Source organism: Camelus bactrianus, chromosome 30 (assembly GCF_048773025.1).
Source record: "Camelus bactrianus isolate YW-2024 breed Bactrian camel chromosome 30, ASM4877302v1, whole genome shotgun sequence".
Lineage (NCBI taxonomy): Eukaryota > Metazoa > Chordata > Mammalia > Artiodactyla > Camelidae > Camelus > Camelus bactrianus.
Window position 1 is genome coordinate 16,501,236 of NC_133568.1, and position 21,946 is coordinate 16,523,181.

Here is a 21,946-nt window from a genome sequence, read left to right on the forward strand (position 1 = left end):
CTGAGTAGCCAAAGTAATCTTGAGAAAGAAGAACAAAGCTGGAGGCATCACACTTCCTAATTTCAAATTATAAAGTTATAGTAGTCAAAACAGTATGGTATTGATATAAATCATATCCAAAGGTTGGATACACTGATACACAGATAAATGGAACAGAATAGAGAGCCTGGAAAGAAACTCACACATTTATAGTCAATTAATTTATTACAGGAAGCCAAGAAATGGGAAAAGGATGGTCTCTTCAATAAATGGTATTGGGAAAACTGGACAGTGAGATGCAAAAGAATGAACCTGGAGGCTTCTTTAACACCATACACAAGAATCAACTCAAAATGAATTAAAAAGTTAAATTTGAGACCTGAAACCATAAAACTCCTAGAAGAAAACATAGGGGACAAGCTCCTTGACATCAGTCTTGGCAGTGATTTTTGGATTTGACTCCAAAAGCAAAAATAAACTAGCAGGACTACATCAAACTAAAAAGCTTTTCCAGAGCAAAGGAAACCATGAACAAAATGAAAAGGCAACCTATGGAATGGGAGAAAATATTTGCAAATCATATATCCGATAAGGGGTTAATATTTTTGAAAATTAGTCATTTCTTGGTATCTGCAGGAGATTGATTCCAGGCACACTGTAGATACCAAAATCCACAGCTATGCAGGTCCCACAGGTCCTCTCCCTATCGGTGGGTTCTGTGTCTGCAGATTTAACCAACCCTGAGCTGTAAACATAGTACACAAAGCTTACATCATGTAAACCTTATATAGTGAAGATACGAAGGGCTGATTATATATAAACAACTCATACAACTCAATAGCAAAAAATAAAACAGTCTGATTTAAAAATGGGCAGAACTGAGTAGGCATATTTTTCAAAGAAGATACACAAATGGTGAACAGGTACATGAAAAGGTGCTCAACATCACTGATCATCAGGGAATGCAAATCGAAACCACAAAGAGACATCACTCTCACCTGTTAGAATGGTTATCATCAAAAACACAAGATATAACAAGGGTTGGTGAGGATGTGGAGAAAAGGGAACCCTTGTGCCTCGTTGGTGGGAATGTAAATCTGTGGAGCTATTATGGAAAGCAGTGTGGAGGTTCCTTAAAACATTAAAATAGAACTGCCATATGGTCCAGCAATCCCACTTCTGGGTTTATATCCAAAGGAAACTAAATCAACATCTCGAAGACATATCTGCACCCCCATGTTCACTGAAGTATTATTTACAATAACCAAGATGCAGAAACAACCTAAGTGTCCATCAATGGATAACAGGTAAAGAAAATGTGATATATATACAATGAAATATTATTCAGCTAGAGAAGTAAGGAAATCCTACCATTTGCAACAATATGGATAGACCATAAAAGCATTATGCTCAGTGAAGTAAACCAGATAGAGGAAGGCAAATACTGCATGGTAACACTTATATATGGAATCTAAAAATAAGTCAAACTTACAGAAACAGAGAGAAAAGTGGTTGCCAGAGGCTGGCGGTTAGGTGAGATAGGCAGAGATTGGTAAAAGGGTACAAACTTCCATTTATAAGATCAGTAAGGTCTGAGGACCTAATGGGTAACATGGTGACTATAACTGATAACACTGTATTGTATACTTAAAATTTGCTAAGTGAGTCAAACTTAGTTTTCACCAAAAATAAAATTACATCATCAGTCGAATGGTAGAAAAATCAGAAGAAAAGGAGAGAGACTATGAGATAGCTGGCTTTGCTGAGAATGTCCCCATACACAACCCAGAGCCACTGAGATAATAGGGTTTGTAGGGAAGCCCAGTTCATCTGAGAAGTGTCTACTGCCAATATGGGCATTTAACATCATGACACACCATGGAAAGTGCCATCTAAAAGCAATGGACCAGAAGCCAGCAATTTCAGTTCAAGTTGTGGTTCTGCTAAGGAGTTTTGTGATGACTTTCAAGCAAGTCACCTCATCTTTCTGGAAATGAAACTGTTGAACCGGATCAGAATGAGTAAATACACAGCACACAGTTCCACCCTTGCACCGCTAGCGGACAACAATAATTAATCACTGCATTCTTAATGACTAGTCCATGCCCAGCCTCATGAACCTGAACCTGGCTCTCCAGGCAGATGCCCTAGTTGGCTGGATGTGGCCCTCCAGAGTGCCTACTTGGAACATGGTGGTCCAGGAGCTCCTTTCCTGCATCATCAGTCCATGACTGGGTGCTTGGCCTCACTTACCTTCTCCACAGGAAGCTGGGATTCTTCATCAGCAGAGGAGCTAGTGGGAGCTGAGAGTGGAGAGGGCTCTGACGAGGCTCCAGCAGACCTGTGCAAGAGGAACCAGGAATCCTTCCAAGGCACCAATGTCCTTCATGAGTTCCTGTCACATCCCAGGGGAACAAGTTATTGTTCGCCTAGCTTTGGGGGGTCTGAAGTAGCCATAAGAAAGAATGAATGGTTGCCTCTTGATCAACAATGTGGACCCATGACCAGGTGCTGGTCTCAGGAGGAATGGCCGGATCGCTCAGTCGCGGGGTCTCCAGGTTGGGACCTCATGGACGGCGTCAGGAGGAAAGAACACGGCTCTGCCAGCTGCGGGGACCTGCGCCCTTCCATCTGTCCACACTCCTGGCTCTCTGCAGTCAGCCCCTGGGTTTGCTCTGGGCTCAGGGATTTCTGAGGAGGAAGCAGCTGTGGACCAGGGGGCAGGAGAAGAAGTCCGAAGTGCTCAGAGAAGATTTGCTTTCTGTGTCTCTGTCGCGGGTTCTTGAGCACAACCTTGCCTGGATGTGGGATTGAGCCCTTGGCTGTGGGTCAGAGGACAGAGAGGACAGAAGGGTCTCTCTCTACACTGCCTCGGGGGCTCCAAGACCCAATCATGTTCTGGGCAAGTGGGCCTGGAAAGTGTAATGATTGATAAGAACGAGGAAGCAAGGCCCCAGAGGAGGAAGCCGAGGAGCCCATCAGAGGTGAAGGGAGAACATGGATTGTAGGTCAGGGACAAACGTGGCCACCTCCCCGGACACATGGTGGAGAAAAGCAGAGGTCTGAGGCGGGCCGCGGGCTGAGGATAGCTCTTTATCACCATGCGTCTGAAGGCGGTGGCAGGTACTCGGGAGCCGGACCAGACAGCTAGGCCTGGAGAGTCAAAGTGGAGTCAAAGGGAAGCAGGCAGAATCCAGGCTCCGGGAGAGGGGCTGGGGTCTGCGGGCTCATGGTCAGGGTGGGATTGGGTGAACGGGACGAGAAACCAGGAGAGCAGGGGGTCACGTGAGGCCAGGAGCAGAAAACAGCTGAAGGGCAGGAGAGCAGGGAGGGGGCATCACAGGACAGCTCTGAAGAGGGCAGTTTCCCACTCAGACAGAAAACTTGCCTCTTGCCTGCTCTCTGGATGGGACCAGCTCCTGACAGAGGGTGCCCAGATCCTGCAGGAGGCAGGGGCTCGGGAGATAAGGGCCCATCATGCCTAAATGGGGGAACCAGGGCAGAGACAGGAGTATGCTCGATTTCAAACAGTATTTGTGGGACATATTTTTTGTGCCACTAACTAATGCTACCTCGGGGTCTTTCAGATAGCATCTGAGTGGCTCTAACACCATGGGGGTAGAACTGGGTAGAACTGGGCATAACTTATTGAGAGAAATGGGTAAGAAGCAGAGCATAAAGCCAGGTTGATGCCAGAGAAAGAAGGTGTGTTCACTAGAGCAAATACTTTGCTCTGAGTGTCCAGGAGGGCTGGGACCAGGCCGAGGCTTTCAAACCCGGTAAGAAACAGCAAGCCAACTGTGCTGTGCGACGTGCCAGCTGGTCGGTGTAACTTCGAGTCTTTGAATCACTACAAGTGTGCTGCCAAAAAAAAATCTCAGGGTTTAAAAGTATGACACGAACACAGGAAGACTGACAGCCACTGGGATGAGGTGACAGAGCCCGTGAGGGAAAGAAACAGACTCCACAGGGCATCTCAGCCCCAGCGAGTTGCGATGCTGGAAAATACAGATCAGCAAGTGCAGCGGTTCTCAACCTTGGCTGCATATGCAGTCATGAGACAGTCTTAGAACTCGTGCTGTGTGGGTCCCACCCTCAGAGGCTCTGATTTCATTGGTCTGGGTGGGAGTTTTAAAAGGGCCCCTGATGGTTAAAATGCGCAGCCCAAGCAGGAAGCCAGGGAGCCAGCTGCACAGCATTGAGCCGATCGGGGTGTGGGAGGAAGGAGAGAAATGGCATTTAGTTTTACCCTAATTTCCCTTTGCAAACTACCTAAATTGAGGAGCACTGCTGAAAACCCCGCTGCTTTAGGAAGAAATCATTATTGACTGGAAACAAGCATGGGAGAATTTCAGCTGAGTGGGAGAATTGGTTTTGCAATGTTGGTACCCCCTGGAAAGGTCTTCTATCCTCCCAGTTAAGGAGCAGGCACCCCATCACTTCAATAATTTAAACTTAAAGCCATTCCAAGAAGACCTGTGCCTTCTGCCCTATGTTGGCGTGGCTTGACTCAAATCACCAAATACATCTTCCTCATCTCTTTTTTATATTTCTTATGGAGAAACTCAGTGTCATCCTCCAGACAAATAGTGCCCACGCAGCACATCCCTGCCCCTGCCTTCTTGGCTCTCACTCTTCTGTCTGCTTTTCAGAGCTTCAAGGACCACTAACTGGCCCCCTGATGGCACTCCTTGTCCTGACCTCACCTCCCCAGGTGATACAGCAAATGGCAATTTTTTCTTGAGTCATCAAAGTTTACCTGGGAAGAGAATGAGAGATTCGGGGTTGGGTGCAAAAGTCTACGATCCTAAGTAGGAGTCGTTAATGAAGAAGGAAGCAGAGACCCAGAGGGAGGCTTTAAAAAGCAAATTTCTAAATCTGAAGGAATTTATAAGACGTTTCTTACTACCTCATGGAGAAAAAGGGTCAAATAGGGAAAGAAATATGGGGGAAAACAGGTGCCCTTTAGCTAATCAGCTCAGGGGACTCAGGAAAAACACCAGAACATAGAAAGGATGGGAAGTGGAGCAGGACGGTGCTGTGTTCTGGGACCTAAAAAGGGGCAGGTGGGAGCAGATGGAGTGAAAGGAACAAACCACCAAGGAACAAAGAGGTGGCCTGAGGCACAAGAGCAGAAAGGTTAGACAGGCTTTTATGAAATTTTTTCAGAAATATTCTTCATTGACATTACACAGAAGAAAAACTCAGAAAAATACCATTTCCAATGGGCAAAGAAGGCAAGCAGGTAGCAGCAGGACCCAAAACAGCAGAGGTTTGAATGTGTATTTTTATTTCTGTCTTTAACAAAAGTTGCTACATTTTGATGGAAGATCTGTGGGTTACACTCCGAAAGCAACCACAATCAGTTTGTCTCGTGTGGAACCAGTTCCCAATAATTCGCAAGCCTTCAGATCTCCTTTCAGCCCCACCCATGGCAGATGAGTACAATCAGTTTCTTCTCTGAGCCTTCCTTTGTCTTTAACCTTGAGTTTGTTCTCCAGGCGTGGAGTCCCACCCCACGTGACATGGCTGGGGCCAATGTCCCTGAAATAGAGTGGAGTGGCCTTTGCAAAAAGCTGTCTGAAACAAAACCTTCAGGGACTCACAGCACTCAATTGAATGGATGTGGGGAATTGGCAGGGACCACTGGGGAGGGACCAGCAATTATTCTGAGCATTTCCCAGGGAAGGGGCGTTACCTCGGGAGGTTCACAAAGAACAAACACGATGCCCATCTTTTAGGAAGCAGAAAAAGATGATCACATTCCTTACAGCCTGATAAGCTTAACCTGGTGTCCGGGGAAGATGCTAGAACAAATCATCAAGCAATCAATGTGCAGTCAGCCAGAAGGGGGCAAGGCCTGGGGAGCTTATGGACACAGCCGTGCAAAGAGTAAATCAAGTCGGACCAATTTAATTTCCTCCTATGATAGAGTGACAGGCCATGTAGATAAGGTGGAAGCAATAGATGTGATCGACCTAGACCTCAGCAAGGCATGCGCTTCTGCCCCACGTGACAGGCTCGGTGACAAGCTGGCTTGCTGGGGTTCAGGCCAGGGGTCAGGAGCCCCAGAGCTCCTACACATGATGGTGGGGGAGCCAGTTCCTGCCATGCTCGCCTCCTCTTGGCTCCGTTGCCTCAGTGAGTTGAGGTCCATTGTCAGACAATTTTATCTGGCAAGCATTTGTTTTGTGCCTCCTGGGTTTGTGCGCTGTGGCACTTAATACATGTCTGTTGAATAAATGAATGAATGGGTTCTTAGGCATATGAACTGCAACCTTTGGAGACTGGCACAAGGGAGCTTAACCCCAGTCCACCTCCTCCCCTGCAAACAGACAGGCGGCAGGTACTCGGCTAATTGCTCCTCCATCCATTCAAAATGCCAGAATACAGTTTTGTATTGATACCATATTGACACTGGTGTGTGCAGGGTGGAAAACAGGACCTTTCCTGCTCCCAATGGCTGCTAATGTTTTAGAATTGAGAGAGAGAGACAGAGACAGGGAAGAGTTAGTTCCAGAATGGATTAGATAGACTTCAGATTGTCCATCTTTGTCTGTAGCCTAGGTGACAGAATTTTAATAACGCAAACTATCCATGGGTCATAACAAATTGGACCAAGTTGAAAAATTGAACAAGGTACAGGAAACAGCCTATCACAATGGGGGCGTATGAGACAAAACTCAGGAAAGGAACTGAATAAGTTATTGGTCTTTGTCAAGTTTGTAGGTCAGGCTAGAGCTAAACGGAGACTACACGTAGTTTTCAACAGACCCCCAGATGGCAGGAGAAGCCACGCAGCGTCACCAAATGACACAAGGCGAACGCCATCCAGCCAGGAAGCAAACGATCTTCAGTGCCCCACGGAGAAGACCTCAAGTGATTTCCAGTCCCATTTCTTTGCAAGAATCAGGAGAAACTGGAGTGAGTGTGGGAAAAAATGGCTGAAATAATGAACTAGTCATGGAAATAGTTGAGATGGGAGAAAATGGCTAAAGCAGTTCAACTGAAGAGGAGGCTACCAGGTATGACAACTCTTGTCAAAGGTCTAAGAGTGGTAAGTGAGGCACAAATAATTACTCTCTCTCTCCTTTGGGTTAGGAGAAAGGAAATGGAAGATTTTATTTTTAAAAGTTTATATTTTTTAAAATTTTATTTTGTATACAATTTTTAAAGGTACACTCCATTTACAGTTATTCCAAAATATTGGCTATATTCCCCGTGTTGTACAATACATCCTTGTAGCCTGTCTTACACCCAATAGTTTGGACTTAATCCCCCATCTCTATATTGCCCCTCCCCTCACCCTCTCCCTACTGGTAACCACTAGTTTGTCCTCGATATCTGTGAGTCTGCTTCTTTTTTGTTGTTGTTATATTTCCTAGTTTGTTGTAATTTTTAGATTCACATATAAGTGATATCACATTGTATTTGTCTGTCTGACTTATTTCACTTAGCGTAATGCCCTCCAAGTCTATCCATGTTGTTGCAAATGGCAACATTTCGTTATTTTTCATGGCTGAGTAAGTATTCCACCATATATATGCACATATATATCACATCTTCTTTATACATTCTTCTGTTAATGGATACTTAGGTTGCTTCCGTATCTTGGCAATTGTAAATAATGTTGCTATGAACATTGTGGTACATGTATCTTTCTGAATCAGAGGTTTTTTTTTAATCTAACACCATATACAAAAATAAACTCAAAATGGATTAAAGGCCTAAATGTAAGACCAAATACTATAAAACTCTTAGAGGAAAACACAGGCAGGACACTCTTTGCCACATATTGTGGCAATATTTTTATGGCTCTGTCTCCTAAAGTAAAGGAAATAAAAATAAAAATAAACAAATGAGACCTAATTAAACTTAAAAGTTTTTGTACAGCAAAGGAAACCATTGACAAAATGAAAAAAACCTATTGAATGGGGGAAAATCCTTGTAAATGATATGAGTGATAAAGGATTAATATTCAACATATATAAACAGCTCATACAGCACAACATCAAAAAAACAAACAACCTGATTTAAAAATGGGTAGAAGAACTGAATGGGCATTTTTCCAAAGAGGGAATGCAGATGGCCAACAGGCACATGAAAAGATGCTCAACATTGCTAATCATCAGGGAAATGCAAACCAAAACCACAATGAGATGTCACTCCACATCTGTCAGAATGGCTATCATCTAAAAGAACACAAAGAATAAATGTTAGTGAGGACGTGGAGAAAAGGGAACCCTCCTACACTGTTGATAGGAATGCAGTTTGGTGCAGCCATTATGGAAAACAGTACAGTGATTCCTTAAAAAACTAAAAATAGACTTACTCTATGATCCAGCAATCCCACTCCTGGGCATATATATTCAGAGGGAACTTAAATTGAAAAGATACATGTGCCTCAATGTTCATAGCAGCACTATATACAACAGCCAAGACATGGAAACAACCTAAATGTCCATCAACAGATGACTGGATAAAGAAGTTGTGGTATATTATTTGTACAATGAAATACTACTCAGCCAAAAAAAGAATACAACAATGCCATTTACAGCAACATGGATGGTCCTGGAGATTGTCATTCTAAGTAAAGTAAGCCAGAAACAGAAAGAAAAATACCATATGATATCATTTTTATGTGGAATCTTAAAAAACAAAAAGAGGAAAACACATACGAACTTATTTATAAAACAGAAACAGACTCATAGACATAGAAAACAAACTTACAGTTACTGGAGGGGGAAAGGGGGTGGAAAGGGATGAATTGGGTGTTTGAGATTGCAGATACTAACTACTATATATAAAAAGATGAATAAGAAATTTATACTGTGTAACACAGGGAACTATATTCAATATCTTATAGTAACATATAATGAAGAAGGTATGAAAAAGAATATATGTATGTATATGGATGACAGAAACACTATGCTGTACACCAGAAACTGACACAACATTGTAAACTGTACCTCAATTAAAAAAAAAGAAAAAGAAATAAATGAATAAATAAGTTTGATGTAGCCCCCTTTATTTTTGCTTTTGTTTTCCTTGCCTGAGGAGGTAGATGAAAAAATCGTGATCAGACTGCTGTCAAAGAGCATACTGCCTATGTTTTCATCTAGGAGTTTTATGGTTTCAGGTCTGACATTTAAGTCTTCAGTCTATTTAGAGTTTACGTTTGTATATAATGTAAGAAAGTAGTCCAGTCTGATTATTTTGCATGCAGCTGTCCAGTTTCCCAACATCATTTACTGGAGAAGCTGTCTTTTCCCCATTGTATATTCTTGCGTCCTTTGTTATAGATTAATTGGCCGTAAAAGTGTGGGTTTATTTCTGGGCCCCTGTTCTGCCCCATTGATCTATGCGTCTGTCTTTGTGCCAGTACCATACTGTTCTGATTAATGTAGACTTGTATTATAGTTTGCATAGTGTCTCTGGCTTTGTTCTTCTTAAGGTTGTTTTGGTTATTCAGAATCTTTTGCGCTTCCATACAAATCATAGAATTATTTGTTCTACTTATGTGAAAAACGCCGTTAGTATTTTGATAGGGATTGCATTGAATCTGTAGCTTCCCCTGATAGTGTAGTCATGTTACTAATATTAATTCTTCTGAGCATAGTATACCTTTCCATTTATTTGTGTCATATTCAATTTCTTTCATCAACGTCATAGTTTTCAGAGTACAAGTCTTTTATCTCTTTGGTTAGATTAATTCCTAGGTTTTTTTTTTTTTTGGATGCAATTGTTTATTTTGGGATTGGAGGAGGGGTGGTAATTAGGTTTATTTATTTATTTTTTAATGGAGGCACTGGGGATTGAACCCAGAAAAAGGTTTAGAAGCAGGCTATAAAACAAAAATCATTCTAAATATTAAAGAAGAAAAGGATTTAATACAGGGAGTTGAGTGCTTGCAAAATCAGTGGAAGAGCCAGAGGACTGGGCTCTAGAATTCTATGCTAAACTCCCCGCAACTTCAGAGAACTAACTGTCAAAAGAGCTACTACTTTGGAGATACAGGAAGCCAGGAAGGTGCCACGGGAAGAATTACATTCAAGAACATTTTGCTAGAGATGCAATGCAATCATCAAGCTGCCACCACAAGTCGAGAGAGCCTCAATGGTCACTTTCTTCCCACAAAGCTGGAGACATGCCCTGGGAGAGGGCTGCTGTTGGAAACCTTCATAACCTGCTCGCCAGCAGGAAAACAGCCCAAAGCATCAGGAAGATGGCACTACCTCCCTTCCATCTTCCCAAACTGTCCAAGTCCTTCTTATTGGTGGATCCAAGTCTCTTCCCATACCCTAGCTGCAAAGGAGTCTGGGAAATAAAGCTTTTGACTTGCCAGGTTCTAGAGAGCAGGAAGCAGAGATGAAGCTGAGTGCTGACTCACTACATCCAAGACTCTGGTGACCTGGGCTGTTTGTTCATCTTTAAAAGTGTGGCAGAAACAACAGGTTAGGTGGGAACCTTGCTTTTTTATTTGGGGATAGGTCCTCATACGTGATTAAAGATGGTCTTTTCTCTGGGCCTTTCAGTTTCTCCACTGAAGTCCTCAGTCTCCAGCCTTGAGTGACAAGCCAGGTGCCAGCATCCTGGGCTCTGCAGGCGTCCATGCTTGGTGTGCCTCACCCCGTCCTCCTGCTACTGAAGTCCTTGAGTTAAGAGTTTCAGTTTTTAACCTAAAAATCATGTGGATTTTGCAACCAATTCTATAATAAGCCTTAGTTTGTTTAATACAAAAATATTCTCTGATGAATCTTTGGGTGAAATAATCCTCCAGAAAACTGTCCCAAGCTTAATTTGTATTTTGAACACTAGCCCCTGATACATGGCCACATAGCCCCCAGAGATATGTATTGTCCAGTTTGAGAAATACAGGCTTAGATTATTTCTCTAATATTCTAGGATCCAATGACTATTTTTCTCTCCTTAGTAGGTAGGTAAAAATGAAAAACAACAACAGAAAGGAAGGGAAACTGGAGGAGGGATGACCTGCCTCCTGTTTTAAAAATAAATCATAGCAGGACAAAGCTGGAATGGAAAATTCAGAACAGTGATCAATACTCGGAGAAAAGAAACCAAAATGCCATGTTTTATAGCATGATCCATGCACTTTGCGCAAAGAAGCAGCTGACTGTGAACACAAGGTTTCCAGGGCTGGGAGAAGGCAGAGACAAACCCTTTTTCTTTCAATGAAAGGAGCCAGTAAGAGCCTGCTGGAAGTAAATTCAGCGCTTCTAAAGAATGTCACAGTCCTGCTTTTGGAGGCTCCCAGCATGCATTTTTTTTTTTTAACGCATGGGCACTAGACACAGCAAATCATACACTGTTTTCTTCCAACCCTTGTTCTGGCCGATGGTGACAGATCCAAGTCACCACTCACCATCATGTTTGGGTGTCAAGCTGGGCAAAATCAGTTGGTATAAATGATTGAAAGAAAATGAAAATCGGAGCAGTGTGCGGTAGAGTGAAAAGAGACAGATGCACAGAAACCCCTTTAAGGGGGAGAGAAAAGGATAGAAAGTGATGAGGATGCCTGGGTCTGTGGTGCACCCTGTGGGTAGAGCACTTGGCTAGACATGAGCTCGTCCATCCTTTCAGCTCTGTCTGACAGCCCCATTGACAGACGAATACATGAAATCTGAGCAAAGTTCACAGACTTGCCTAACATTACGAAGACAGTAAATAGTGGATCCTGATTTCAAACCCAGGACTGTGGGCTTCCAAGACAGATGACCATTCAATTACACTCCTTCTATGTCCAAAAAGGATACCATCCCAGCTCCACCACCAACAGGCTGTGTGACGTTGGGCTACTTAAATGCTCAGTGCCTTCACCTCTTAGTTTCTTCATCTGCACAATAGAGACAATAATAGTACCTGCCTCCCTGGATAGTCTAGGGGGTTAGATGCGATAACACACGTAAAGTACTTAGCATAGGGCTTGCTGCATAGTAAGTGCTCAAGAAATGCCAGCTCCTGGTGCTGTGCAAACACCTGGGAACTGTAGGAAAAAGGAGCATTCCAGGAAAAGATCAAACAGAAGAATTCTGAATGTCACTCCAGGTAGGAGACTGTGCTCATCGCATTTCCCTCCCTTGTATGGAATCACAAGGAGCTACATTTCTCTGGCTCCTCTGCCAGCTGGCTTCTGTGTGGTTTTAGCCAATGGGAGGCTATATCAGTCAGGGTTCTCCTGAGAAATAGAACCAATTGGATAGAGAGAGACAGAGAGAGAATGAGAGAGAGAGAGAGAGAGAGAGAGATGATGGATGGATAGATGACTGATAGATTTATTTCAAGGAACTTGTTCATGCAATTGTGGGGCTGAGCTGGCAGGTCTAAAATTTACAAGGACTTGCAAGGCTGGCAACTCAGGCTGGAGCTGATGCCGCAATATTAAGGCAGAATTTCTTCTTCTCCAAGAAATCTCAAGTTTTGCTCTTAAGGTTTTCAACTGATTGAACTGGGCCCACCCAAACTGTCAAAGATAATCTCCTTTACTTAAAGTCAACCGATTATTAGCCATGTTATACAGATGTCAGCCATTTGTCTACAAAACATCACCATAGCAACACCTAGATTATTCAATGGCTGTGTACTATAGCCTACTCAAGTTGCCATAAAACTAACCATCACAGAGGCAACGGCCAGTTTGGGGAGGTAGAGGAGGGGAGGATCCAGGGTGTGCCTGCCCCCCATCTCCCCGCATCCCCATCTCACTCTGCCTCGGCAGCATCTCCAGCAGCAATGGTGGGGGTACCAGGCAGCCTTTCCGCCTTGGATCCAGGTCCCACTCAGCAGCCCCAGACAATGGTTCTAGCTCCCACCAGAAGGCCTGGCTTCCTGGCTTCTGGTGACAAGTCCTCCTCCATTGCCTCTCTAAACCCCGGTAGTGGCTTCCTGCTCTTACTAGTCTCTGGGATGTATCCTTGTCTCTGTTTGGCTTTCTCAGCATCTCCCAGGTCACCGGGGTTCTGTGTGTAGGACCTAGGGTGGCTTCTGCCTCAACCTTGACTGCATCAGAGGTCCTCTTGGCTAGATGGGGTGCTTGCCCAGCCTCCCTCGAATTGCTCTGGTGCCTTAGGATTCTGTAGATGAGTTCTGGGGATGAATTTAGAGAAGTGAAGAAGACAGAGCAAAATGAGGACTTGTCCCATGGCCACGCTCGTCACTGCTTCATCAGAGCAATGCCAGACAGGGAGAGAGGATAAAATCACCAACCTCCTAAAGGCAGAGAAGGGAAGACAGCCCTGATCCTGGGGGATTCCACTTACTCATGAGTGTTGGCATTGGCTTCTCTCACACCAAGAGGGTCATCACCAAAAGCCTGCACATCTCAGAGGGCAGCCCAGCCTCGTGCACGCACAGCCCCTCCGCTGCTCAAGACCAGGGCTGCTTCTGGTGGTCTCTGAATGGCTGAGGCATGTAAGCAACGAGCAGCTGCTGATGGTCGCGGGTCTCTCAGCACCTCGATGATTTGCACTAGAAGCATCTGTCTGAAGACGCAGGGCTGCCAGTGAGGAAAGCTCAAGAGCTGAGGAGCCAGCTTCCCCAACAATACACCCTGGCGCCTTTCCCTGCTTAAATGTTCTCCCAAACACTTAGTACTCACTGTGTATTCTGATGATGTATTTGCTTATCATCTCTCTCCCTACTCAAATACAAGGGGGCCCCACCTTGTATTTGCCTCTGTGCTCATGGCTTTATGTCCAGGGCACAGAGCGGTGTCTGGCTCAGAGTCGGCACTCTGGATGCCAGATGGAGAGACATCATTGCCTTTTTGATCCAAAGGACATGACCCAAGGACCTGCCTCCTCCATCAACTCTTAGCAGAGATACTAATAAATAATAAAGTCCAAGACCTGGCCGTTCTTCTGGTGTCCCTGCCACCCACCCACCCACCCACCCAGAGCAACCCAGAGTGGTGGGAAACTGGAGAAACAGCCCCAATTCCATGTTGGGTGGGGACAAGGAGGGCGTGGGGAGAAGGGCAAAGAAGAAAAGTAGTTTCAGTGGCCAGCCCCCCTTCCGAGCCCCCTGATTCTCATACCCTGGCAGGGCATTGCCCCTGGGAGCCACCAAGCCCAGAGATTCTGTGGCAACAGTTGCAACACTGGGACCCCAGCGGCTCCCTCACTTCTAGCTGAATGGAGCCCCCTTTCCCTTTTCCAGCCCAGCACACCACCAGCCTCCCCTGTCCAAGCCCATGACCAAAGGCTCCAGTCCAAAGCAAGAGACTCCTCACGGCAACCTTTTCATTCTCCAAGGTCTAGACCAAGTCCCACTTCTCCACCAACTCCAGCCCTCACAGTTGGACCCTTTCTCTGAAAGGGCAAAAGCCATATCACCATAGCCCTGGGGTTTTTGTTTGTTACTGAAATATAGTTCACATATAACATTGTGTAAATTTAAGGTGTACAACATGTTGATCTGACACATTTATAAATTGTAATATGATTGCCAGCATAGTGATAGCACCTCTGCACCTCACATGATTATTTCTTTGTTCTGGTGGGAATAGTTATGATCTAGGCTCTTAGCAAGTTTGATGATGATAACACAATATGTATTCACTTTGTATTTACTGTATTGTCTATGTTCACCAGACTGTGCAGTGGATCTCCAGGACTTATCTGTCTACCAGTTGTAAGTTTATATCTTAAACGTCTCTTCTACTGCCCCACCCTCCAGCCCCTGGCAACCACCAGTCTGCTCCCTGTTCTTACAAGCTCAGTGTTTTCGATTGCACAGATGAGTGAGATCATACAGCTTGTCTTTCTCTCTCTGATTTATCTCATTTAGCCAAAGTCTTCCCAGTCCATCCATGCTGTCAAACTTGGCAGGATTTCCCTCTTTCTTGTGCTTGAGGCTCTGTTTTTTTTTTTTTTTTGGTTTTGTTTTGTTTGTTTGTTTTCTTAGCTGCTTCTTCCTCTCTCCAACCAGACTCTAAAGCCCGTTGCTCACTACCTGTCTCTCCGTACTCCATCACCTCGCCCAGAGGAGGGGACCCAAAACACATCATTGCTTCATGGACCTCACCTCGGGAGGGAGAAGCCATTTCCTCCCACTTTCCAGACAGAAAGATCACACAATTAAAGGCACAATAACACCAATAATTTTGTCACGGCTCCCAGCCATTTGTACTCCTTTTAATCACTGCAAAATAACACTTCCTTTCTTTCTTCTTCTTTTTTTTTTTTTTTTTAGAAAATTTGGAACATACAGAAAAGAATTTTTAAAAGCCACATCTATTCTGGTGTATTTCCTGCCAGTGCAAATATGCACATGTTTTCAAGGAAACTGGAATCATAACATAGTTTTTTTTTTAATTGGAATATGAATACACTTCTTTATTAGGATGCTCACAAGCATAACAGTGTTTTTGATCCTTCTCTCCTTATGTTATCTTATGGGGAAATTTTTTCCCTGTTGTTAAATAGTTTTCATGGTGTTAAATATCTTTCAAAAGATTTTTCACAGCTGCAAAATATAGCACCATATGGATGGGCCTTGCTGGATGGCCCTGTTGTTGGGTATTCCAGACAATTCCTGTTCCCTGTTGCCTCCAAGCCTGTGCTCCACCATTTAGCCCCGTGATGTGTCCACACAGAACATTCTCAGCCCTGCCTCACCCTGACCAGCCCCTCCACCAAGCTCCTGAACTTGCTCTCATCCTTCTCATATTCTGTTTTCCAAAAGAAGCAGCTAACCCTCAGGACTTTCTCTGTCACGATTCACCACCTGCCACTCACCCCCACCATGGTCAGATTCAGCCACGATGCTTTAACCAGTCAGCCTTCCTGAAGGTCCCCAGAGCCCTAACACCCAGGGCCGAGGCCCATTTCTCAGTCTTCTCTTTCTTGCCCTTTTTGCTTCTCTGGGACCTTTGATGACACCCTCCTTCCTGAGTCCCTCCCCTGCCTGGGCCCCCAGAGCAGGGTTTGCTCAGCCTTTCCCTCATCCTTCTCCCTCCCCTTTGCCGCATCTCTGTCTCTGCCCCCAAAGGAGGATGTACCCTGGGCGTGGCCTCAACCCTCTCTTCTCTTCTTGACCGGCCTTGACCACCCCATTGGTATATGATAATGAGTAAGCTGGGAGAAGGAGAATCGCCTGCTCACCGAGACGGGGCCCAAATCCGGCTCCTGGGCTGCTGTCCTCTCTAAGAGGCCCTCCTCTTCTGTTTCGGGAAGGCTCACCCTGGACCTCAGCTAAGCTTGCTTTCATTTACAAAGGGTGAGCTCCTCTCTCTCTTGAGAGCTTTTAGGGGGCTGAGTAGAGCCAGCTGGGACTATAGCAAACAGCCAAAGCCCTGACTTCCAAGGGAAAATGGCATCTGGGTTCACTTTCTAGCTGTGTGACCTTGGGGCTTGGCCAAGTCACTAATCTCTCTGTGCCTCCGTTTCCTCGAAAATGGAGGTGGGTTAAGGGTTACGTGAGTCACGCACATCACATTCTTAGAACAGAACTTCGTGTGCAGTAAGCATTTACTAAGTATTAGCTGTTACTATCAATATGCAAATCCTTCTCTCAGGAAGATGAGGAGATGAAAAAGGATCCCTGCCCCCTTCCACTTCACCTCTGCCTCCAGAATGGAGGGACCTGGGGGTCAGGCGGGAACGTTATCGTCCAAATGCATCAAGGAAGAGGGGGTCGGGAAGGTTATGATCCTCCTTTCTTACATGTGTACTTGGAGTTGTAGACACGTGGCTGTGTCCCTGGTTCAACTCTCATGCTGGGTTGTGAGATCCTTGTGTCTCTATGGCAACCTGCACACAATAGGTGATCAACTAATGTGACAAATGTTATAAGCTAAGAAAGGTATTAGAAGAGACAAAATTAAAGCCAAAGAAGCCAAGGGTGAAATCATCAGCATCTGAAATTCTTGAGCAGTCTAGAAAGTTAGCTTCCGGGTAATTATGAAGCTACAGCTGCTCAGGCTCAAGGGAACAAAGAGCTGTGTGTTCCTAAACTATAGGCATTTTGCTTTCCATTATCCCCCAGTATTGATTACGAAGAAACTGGAGAAAAAAAGAAAAGGAGAACGTTGGGTGGACATGATTTTAAGATGTTGAAAAATAAGCACCACGGGCTACTATTAAATTAAGAAAAAGATTCAAGTGATACCTCAGGACTCATCAGTCCTGTATGAGCTGGACAGGACACATCCGACATGGTAACAGGGGAGACGGAGCTTGCGGACATTCACACCTTGACTCAGGATCGGTGAAGTCAGAGAGATGATACACTGCGTTTTGGGCATCAGGGCAGGCAGGGGTCAGTGCGGTCACCCTTCCTCTGTGGGTGCTTCTCACACTTGGTGTTGCCCCATCCCTCTGGTCCGCTGGGGCCCTCGTGCTAAGCAGACTTCCTACACGGGGCTTCAGGTGGACAGTTAGCTGTGCCCCAGATTCCTCCTCAACCTCCCCAACCTTCTTCCTCAGCAATGTGGCCAAAAAATAAATCGCCAGTGTAGTGGGTTAAATAGTGTCCATCCCTCAAAATTCATGCTCACCTGGAAACTCAGAATGTGACCTAGTTTGGAAATAGCTCCTTTGTGGATGTAATTAATTAAGGACCTTAAGATAAAATCTTCCTGGACTTAGGGCGGGCCCTAAATCCAATGACTGGTATTGTTATTAGAAGAGGAGAGGACATAGAGACACACAAAAGAAGGCCATGTGAAGAGGGAGGGAGGGAGGCAGGGAGTGCAGCGATGCTGCCACAAGCCAAGAGATGTCTGGGGCCACCAGAGCTGGAAGAGGCAGGGAAGGGCTCTTTCCTAGAGCCTTCAGAGGGAGCACAGTCCTGCTGACACCTTGACTTCAGACTTCAAGCCTCCAGAACTAGAGAGGATAAATTCCTGTTGCGCTAAGCCACGGGTTGGTGGTACTTTTTTTATGGCTGCCCTCAGAATCGAATACAGTCAGGGGGATGCCAGTGACTGAAAATGGGCCAATCTGTTCCCCCAGGAGTATTTACATCTTAAACCTAATTTACCTGGAGAACAGCTGACTTAAACCCAAAGGAATGAAGCTCAGCTGGTGAAGTTTACAGCAGGATGGTGGGCCAGGAAGGTTTTTACATAGAATACCTTTCTTTCTACGTTCATCATAAATCACCCCGTGAGAGTAACCCGTGCTCCCGTCTATAGGGCCCGAGCAAGTGGATGTGAATCTTTTGGAGGTGGTAAGAAGTCAACGGACACTAATATTCCAGGTTCCCAAGTCATTGACTCATGTTTGCTTCAGAAGGAAATTTAATTTCAAAGTGGAACAACTAAGGAAGTATGTAGAAATTGTACTAAAATGGTTAGAAAAGTACAGGATGACGTTAGGCAAGAAATTTGCTCTGTGATCTGCAAATATTGACCAATCTATGTTCAAAGGACTGCACTGAGAAGTATGATATGAATACAAATGTGATCCAAAGAAGACTGTTAACTCCACCTGTGAAGAAGTCTTAACAAAAAAAGACAAAAAATTAGCCTATCTCTGATCAAACCTTTAGATCTAACTATGAATTACATTAACTATAGAGGAGAGGGGACCATGTTAAGAATGCAGTCAGCAGTGCTTCTTAAACTTAAGCTGCATGGAAATCAGCTGGAGAGCTTTGGGGGGCTGGATGATCCTGATTCAGTAGGTTTGGGGGAGGGTGCCTGAGATTTTGTATTTTTTAACAAGCTCCCACACGATGGAGACCACATTTTGAGAACTACTGTAATGGAAGATAGTTTTTTCCTTCTTTTTCTCTTTTCTTTTCTAATTGAGATATAATTGACATGTAACATTATTTTCATTTTAGGTATACAATGTAATCATTTGATATACATATGTATTGCAAAATCATCACCAGAATGAGTTTAATTAAATTTATACCACAAAGAGTTACACTTTTTTTCTTGTGATGAGAACTTTTAAGATCTACTCTTAGCATCTTTCAAATATGCAACACAGTATTGTTAACTATAGTCACCATGTTGTAACATTACATCCATAGGATTTATTTACCTCATAACTGGTAGTTTGAAATTTTTTATTCCATTCACCCACTCCCCACCCCCTGCCTCGGCAACCACCAGTCTGTTCTCTGTATCTGTGAGTTTGGTTTTGGTTTTGTTCTTTTAGATCCAGGTATAAGTTATAGCACACAGTGTTTGTCTTTCTCTGTTTCTCTTTTTCAAAGAATCCTTATCTTTTAAAGATACATACTGCAGTATTTATGGATGAAATTATAAGGTGTCTGGGATGTATTTAAAAACAACTCAGGGAGTGGGTAGGCAGGGAGTATAGATGACACAAAGTTGGCCAAGAAACGAAGTAATGGGGACATGAGAATTCCTTATGCTATACTCTCTACTTTTGTATTATATTTGAAACTTAGCATAACGAAAGGTTAAGAATAAAATAAATCAAGCAGAGGGTCATCTTTAGATTTATCTAACATTTATGCAGGCATCCTTGTGTGCAGCCCTTTTCCATGTATTTCATCTAACTGTCACAGCACAATTGGCCCCTCGCTGGGGAGGTTCAGATGGACTAAACCACTGCCCTGATGCCAGGCTGCTAGCCAGTGGCAGAGTCGGGAACTCACGTTCAGGCTTCCAGCTCCAAGTACGGTGCTCACTCCACTCTATCAGTCATCACTGAAGTAGGCAAGAGTCATCTTAGGAGCTTATTTAAAACTCAGACTTTAGCCCCACCCCATCCTCCCCAGAAGTGTCTTTGATCCAGAGGATTTAGGATAAGACTCAAAAATGTGTGTTTTAATAAGTCTCCCAGTTGACTGTCATGCAGGTGACTTGGAGGCTGCACTTTGAGAACACAATCTTAGAGGGCTGAGCCACCTGGGATGAAGAATGATATACGCTCTGGCTTCCCCAGAAAGATGTCTGAGTTCAGAAGTCCCAAGAGAGGATTCTACCCATCCTTGCTTCCTTCTATAGGTATTGGGGTAATAAAGTCCACTTTGGCTGGGTTTCTAAGCCTTTCCATAAGGGCTAAATGATTAATGCTGTGCTAAGGTGGAAAAGGCAGGGGTTGAATCACCTAGAACAATCTCCTCAAGGACGCAGAGCAGAAAGGCAGATTTAACTCAACAAGCACCATACTTCTCTTAAAGGAGCAGCTTCCCACGGCTGTAAATATCAGCTGCTTTCCTCCTTTGCCACAAGGAGGAATGAATACTTGTCTAACTCTAGTCTTGTCTGCTGATGCCTGCCAAAGCCTTTAGTGAACATTCTGGAGCTCTTCTCTTGGAAATGCTAACAGAGTAGCTGGTGGGGCGAGTGTTGGGGGAGGATGTCATGAAGTCTCTTTTGAGATGTGGGGAGGCCAAGTTGACTCCCCTTCTGATACCCCACCTCCCAGGCAGAGAAGGCTCCTGGGAACCAGTCTCATTTTCCCTAATATATGGGGTTTGAAGGCAAATTAAGATGAGACTTCCCCAGACAGGTGGAGAGGCCCACACTCAGGACTCCATGCCAAGCTTCATGGGGCCGAGTCCTCCACTTCTAGAATGTGATGGCATTTTATGGTATCTCCTCTTTACTTCCTGAGAATCCAGAGCATGTATTGGAAAGAAGACTGTACTGTGAGTCAAGAAACTGAATAAGGATGGGCAAGTTTCAACCTCTCTGGTCCTCTGTCTCTGTTAAATGAGAGGCAGAAACTAAGAGAACTTTCATACCCTCTTTCCATCTGAGATCCTGTAATTCAGGTCCCAGAACCATGAGGCATAGATTCTACTTTTAAAATAAACCATACTAAGGCATAACTTATATACAGTAACTACACCTATTTTGAGTGTACATTTTGATGAGTTTTCACATAATCGAGATGGAGGATGTTTCCATCACCCCCAAAAGTTCTCCTATGTCCCTTCCCAGTCAATTGCTACCCCTACCCCCACTCCAGCCCTAAGGAATCACTGATCCACTTTCTGTCACTATAGATTAGATTTGTTTTTCCCAGAGTTTAATAAATGTAACCTTGTGTCCAGCCTCCTGCATTCAGCATGATGTTCTGAAATTCATCCATCAGTATGTATCTGTAGTTTGTTCCCTTTTAATGCTAAAGTGCATTCCATCAAATGGACATATCACAATTTGTTTACACATTCATCTGTTAACAAACATGTAAGTTGCTCCCAGCTTTTGGCTGTTATAAATAAAATTGCTATGAACTTTCATGTACTGTCGACCCTTGAACAGCGTAGGGGTTAGGGGCACTGACCTTCCACATGGTCAAAAATCCGCATGTAACTTTATAATTGGCCCTTGGGATTTGCATTTCTGCATCCGTGGATTCAACCAACTGCAGATTGCGTTGTACTATTTATTGGGAAAAAAAGCCATGTATAAGTAGATCCATGCGGTTCAAAGCCATATTGTTTGGCGGTCAAATGGGTAAGTCTATGTGTGAACATATATTTTCACCTCTCTTGATCAAATACCTAAGACTAGAATTGTTTACATAGTTGCATAGTAAGTATATACTAAACTTTATTTAAAAAATTGCCAAATGTTTTCCAAAGTGACTGTACCATTTTGCATTCCCACCACTGACATGTGAGTGTTCCATCTGCTCTACATTGTTGCCAGTCTTTTTAATTTAGTCATACAGGATGTGCTTTGATCTTAGATTTTAGGTTATACCTACAGAGCAGGGGACAGTAGGGCATTTCAGCAGGAGCCCTGTGTGATGCTGCTGGGTCCTAGGATTGGTTTAGTCTTGTAAAATGTAAGTGCGTCAGAGTTCTTCCCGGTCCAGAGACACCGGGTCAGTTTCACTAGAAGTTAGGATCAGGGTGAAACTGATGAACTGACTCAGTCTTCACCATCCACAGTAGATAAAGCTTTCAGTTCCTTTGCAGTGTGATTCCAGAGGCCCAGCACCCCAGCCAATGCCTCCCAGGGCTCCTGGCACATTTTCAAGGAAGAGAGGCTGACAGGGCTTGGGTGCCA